This window comes from Aethalodelphis obliquidens, unplaced genomic scaffold, assembly GCF_003676395.1.
Source record: "Aethalodelphis obliquidens isolate GAN/ISIS:26980383/991018 unplaced genomic scaffold, ASM367639v1 scaffold9, whole genome shotgun sequence".
NCBI classification, from domain to species: domain Eukaryota; kingdom Metazoa; phylum Chordata; class Mammalia; order Artiodactyla; family Delphinidae; genus Aethalodelphis; species Aethalodelphis obliquidens.
Window position 1 is genome coordinate 13,383,723 of NW_020837953.1, and position 5,606 is coordinate 13,389,328.

Below are 5,606 nucleotides of genomic sequence, written 5' to 3' on the forward strand. Positions count from 1 at the left end.
GCAACTAAATGATTTAGTCAAACCACAGGTGTTAGATGCACTGATATTATGTCTTTTCCTCTTTCCTTCCTGTGCCTTTACTGCGGCTCATTAGATTACTATTGTGAAGGGCATCTGTGGTAGACGAGAGCATAAAAGGTGTACAGAACCCAGGTATGCATATGCCACACGCACTTGGCCTCATCTGCATCCTGGCTTAAGCCACTTGCTCAGTTCAGAGACCTGGCTACTGCCTCTGAGGTTATCTCATTTCTTAATGGGAACACTTGTGTGCCCTCTCCTCTGGGCGACAAGCCAGCTTTAGCAAAACATTCATAATCCCACTGTTATTGGCAGGGTCTGACCTGCCTGGATCCATGGACCTTCTGGCTCCACCCACTACTTCTACATTCAAAGGAAATGCCACATGAGGGAGGTGGGATCTAGATTCCCCGGCAGCTGCCCAGAGGGCCTGTGTAAAAAAAATCAGGTAGAACGGTGTGTAAAAAGTATCAAACAGAATGGTGTGTTAACTGCCTGCCAGATACACTTGGATCAGTCAGATACAAGAAATTAGAACAAGTAAGAAGATAAATGCCTGTCCTTTCTTGCTTTATTTCCTAATTTCCCCCCCTCACTCTTGCTGTCTAAATTGCCACCCTACTCCAATAAACATTTAGTATAATTTGGACATGGGCTCTTTTTTCTAGGGATCCTAAAGAGAGAAAACAAAACAAACAAACAAACAAAAAAAACACTGCTTAAGTATGAGTTACATATTAGCATGCTGGAATTGGGAACATGTATTTGGTTTCATATACTCAACAGTTAAGCAACATCTGGTTCATGAAGAATCCCAAATATGTCAATAAATAAAATGCTAGATTTTACCTGTTGGAAAACGGAGTGCATAAATGCAAAATACAAGCTGTGTAAATCTGTTTTGAGATGCGTGTTTTACAATACAAGAATATAAAATAATGTATTAAAGGAGAGAAAAGTTACAGGTAAGGTGTCTCTTGCAGTGATTTAATATATCCATTTAAAAAATAAGTGGAATTGGAAAGAGTGTGATAGATGAAAGCAGTGTCAAAGAGTAGGGGTAGATATCTGCAAAACATCAACTGATTAAGGGCTCATATCAAAATTTTAATTATAAAAATTATTTTTAAGGTAGATATGCTGAAAGAAAAATAGTTAAAGGACCTGAACAATCTCAGCATAGAAAATACCCAAATAGCAGTAAAGATAAGAAAAGGTAGAGACCCTCGTTAAGAATCAGGAAAATGCATATTAAAACCACAATGCAATATCACACTCACTAGAATGGGTACCATAAAAAAGGCTGACAATACCAAGTTTTGATGAGGCTGTGGTGTAATGTGGTGTAATGCAGTGTACAGGGCATTTCTCATGTTCATGGCTGGTAAGAGTACAGTGGTGGGATGATATTTGAAGGCACTTTAGCATCTTCTACTAGAGTTGAAAATAAACATAGCCTATGATCCAGCAATTCTACTTTAGGAACATAATCAATAGAAATGTATGCACAAATGCACAAAAGCCATATAGAATAAATTTCCAGATAACATTATTGGTAATAACTAAACTGGAACAATACAATAAGCCTAAACATACAAGCCAAGAGGGAGAAAAGGAGGAGGAGCTGCAGCCTCACAGACTTACTGAGTTACTCCTGCAGAAAGTGGGGAGAGAGAGGGAAAAGCAGGGGAGGGGGATGGCACGGCCGTTTATCTGTCTGTCTCCTCATCCACGCTCCGCCTTGTTCTGCTCACTCCTGGTGTCAGCCTATCCGCCTTCCCAAACGCTCCCATTCCCCCGGTGGAGCGCCCCCTTCACTTTCCTTCTCGTCCTCTGTGTTTCTCCTCTCTTTCTTCCCTTCCCCCTCTAGTATTGCCACCTTCTCTCCTACACACACGCAGGCATATAAACGTAGGTTTTGGATGCTGTCTGCCTGTTGACCCCGCTATTTTCATGGTTCCAACAGGTTTTTCTTCCCCCAGTCCCTCAGCTGCTGCCGCTGCGGCTCAGGAGGTCAGATCTGCCACTGATGGTAATACCAGCACCACCCCGCCCACCTCTGCCAAGAAGAGAAAGTTAAAGGGCAGCAGTAGCGGCAGTAACAGTAGTAACGACAGAGAAGACTTTGATTCCACCTCTCCCTTCTCTTCCACTCCTTTACAACCCAGGGATTCGGCATCCCCTTTAAGCCCGTCCTTCTCCTGCCTGGGGGTTTCAGTGGCCGCTCCCAGCCACGTACGGATACAGAAGAAGCTGCGTTTTGAAGACACCCTGGGGTGTGTAGGGTTTGTTGCGAAGATGGCTGAGGAATCCTCCTCCTCCTCTTCACCTTCACCAACTGCTGCAACATCTCAGCAGCAGCAACTTAAAAATAAGGCATATTAATCTCTTCTGTGGCTTCGGTGCATCACGCAAACGGCCTAGCCCAATCTTCTACCACTGTCTCTAGCTTTGCTAACAGCAAGCCTGGCTCTGCTAAGATGTCAGTGATCAAGAACTTTAAAGATAAGCCTACATTACCAGAAAGCTACACAGATGAAACATGGCAGAAACTGAAGAAAGCAGTGGAAGCTAATCCAGGATAGTACTTCGATTAAGAACAATTTAGAAGAACTCTATCAGGCTGTGGAAAATCTCTGTTCTTACAAGATTTCTGCAAACTTGTGCAAACAGCTGAGACAGATTTGTGAAGATCACATGAAAGCACAAATTCATCCGTTCAGAGAGGATTCATTGGATAGAGTTCTTTTTCTAAAGAAGATCGATAGATGTTGGCAAAACCATTGCAGACAAATGATCATGATCAGTAGCAGTTTTTTGTTTCTGGATAGGACTTACGTTCTTCAAAATTCAATGCTACTGGGCTTCCCTGGTGGCGCACTGGTTGGGGGTCCGCCTGCCGATGCAGGGGACGTGGGTTCGTGCCCTGGTCCAGGAGGATCCCACATGCCGCGGAGCGGCTGGGCCCGTGAGCCATGGCCGCTGAGCCTGCGCATCTGAGCCTGTGCTCTGCAACGGGAGAGGCCACAACAGTGAGAGGCCCGTGTACCGCAAAAAAAAAAAAAAAAAATTCAATGACCCTCCATTTGGGAAAGGAATAGTGAAGCAATTGATAGAAGTTTACTCCAAAGCCTTTTAAGCATGCTCTCTGATTTGCAAATTTATCAGGATTCTTTTGAACAACGATTTTTGGAAGAAACTAACCGACTCTACGCAGCTGAAAGCCAAAAATTAATTCAGGAAAGAGAGGTTCCTGAATATCTTCATCATGTTAACAAACATCTAGAAAAAGAAGCAGACAGACTTATTACTTACTTAGATCAGACCACCCAAAAGTCATTAATTGCTACTGTGGAAAAACAACTTCTAGGTGAACACTTAACAGCGATTCTTCAGAAAGATTTAAATAAACTCCTTGATGAAAACCGAATTCAAGATTTATCTCACCTGTATCAGCTCTTCAGTAAAGTTCGAGGTGGCATTCAGGTTCTCTTGCAGCAATGGATTGAATACATTAAGGCATTTGGTAGCACTGTTGTAATTAATCCTGAAAAGGATAAAACCATGGTTCAAGAATTGCTGGCTTTTAAAGATAAGGTTGACCATATAATTGATATCTGTTTCCTGAAGAATGAAAAACGTTTCAATGCCATGAAAGAAGCATTTGAAACTTTCATTAACAAAAGACCAAACAAACCTGCTGAACTTATATCTAAGTATGCAGATTCAAAGCTTCTCGCAGGCAACAAAGAAGCTACAGATGAAGAACTTGAGAAAATGTTGGATAAGATTATGATTATATTGATTTATTTTATTTATTTATTTATTTTGCGTTACGCGGGCCTCTCACTGTTGTGGCCTCTCCCGTTGCGGAGCACAGGCTCCGGACGCGCAGGCTCAGCGGCCATGGCTCACGGGCCCAGCCGCTCCGCGGCACGTGGGATCTTCCCGGACCGGGGCACGAACCCGCGTCCTCTGCATCGGCAGGCGGACTCCCGACCACTGCGCCACCAGGGCAGCCCCTACGATTATATTTAGATTCATCTATGGCAAGGACGTTTTTGAGGCCCTTCTATAAGAAAGGTTTAGCCAAGCGCCTGCTGGGAAGAGTGCATCTGTGGATGCTGAGAAATCAATGCTGTCCAAACATAAACATGAATGTGGAGCTTCTTTCACCAGCAAACTTGAAGGAACGTTTAAAGACATGGAACTTTTAAAGACATTGTGATTCAATTCAAACAGTATATGCAGAACCAGAATGTACCTGGGAATATCGAATTAACTGTGAATATCCTGACGGTGGGTTATTGGCCAACGTATGTGCCTATGGAAGTTCATTTACCACCAGAGATGGTAAAATTTCAGGAGATTTTCAAGACCTTTTACCTAGGCAAACATAGTGGCAGGAAACTTCAGTGGCCGTCAACCCTAGGACACTGTGTGCTAAAGGCAGAATTTAAAGAGGGTAAAAAGGAACTCCAGTTCTCTCTTTTTCAAACACTGGTGCTGCTAATGTTTAATGAGGGAGAGGAGTTCAGTTTAGAAGAGATCAAGCAGGCTACGGGAATAGAGGCTGGAGAGTTTAGGAGAACACTGCAGTCATTGGCCTGTGGCAAACCTAGAGTTCTGATGAAAAATCCAAAGGGTAAAGCTATAGGAGATGGTGACAAGTTCATTTGTAATGATGATTTCAAGCACAAACATTTCAGGATAAAGATCAATCAAATTCAGATGAAAGAAACGGTTGAGGAACAAGCAAGCACTACAGAAAGAGTATTTCAAGACAGACAGTATCAAATTGATGCTGCAATTGTTCAAATTATGAAGATAAGAAAGACAGCCACAATCTTCTTGTTTCAGAAGTGTACAACCAGTTGAAATTTCCAGTAAAGCCTGCTGATCTTAAGAAGAGAATAGAATCCTTAATTGACTGGGACTACATGGAAAGAGATAAAGAAAATCCAAACCAGTACAATTATGTTGCATAAAATGTTGGCCTTGGAGCATTTGGTGTCATAAGCAGTAGCCAGTGGATAAAGTAACCTGTTGTTATTTGACTTCTTTTATACTACCAATGACCAAATGAAGCAGTGTAATGGAAATAGTTGAGTGACTTTTCAGTGGTTAACATGCCCATTTAAAGAGTAATACTTACCTTTAAGAAGAATGTTGTTGAACTCTTTGCATGTTATTTAGTATGATGTGCAGAAAACTCTTAAGAAAGTACCTGGTCTTCATGATTACTATTTGGAACTGGGGAAGAGGTCCCTATGGCTATTTAAAAAAAGAGGAGGGATGTTCTTATGTACCATTAATTATGAAGCAAAAGGTTTATTTGCTTAAAATGTCATTTAAAGATACTTAAACTGCATGCAAACTTTATTTACTGTACAGAGTACTGGATGTATTTATCAAATAGAAAAACCACCCTGGACTTGGTTGTTCACCTGTTTTGTGATTTCCCTTGAAGAGAAAAACAAGTTGTCATAGCTATTGATATTTTACTAAGTAATGTCTGTTACACTGAAAGGGATGTTTTTAAAAACTTTATTTGGAAACAAGTTTTCAAGCAGAGGGACAGTTGC

The 5,606-nt window shown here is 41.8% G+C and overlaps 1 pseudogene; it reads left to right on the forward strand.

Annotated features, from left to right (window-relative positions):
• The first annotated feature begins 1,974 nt into the window (after positions 1-1,974).
• Positions 1,975-5,029, forward strand: LOC113622388 (cullin-4B-like; annotated as a pseudogene).
• Positions 5,030-5,606: the final 577 nt, after the last annotated feature.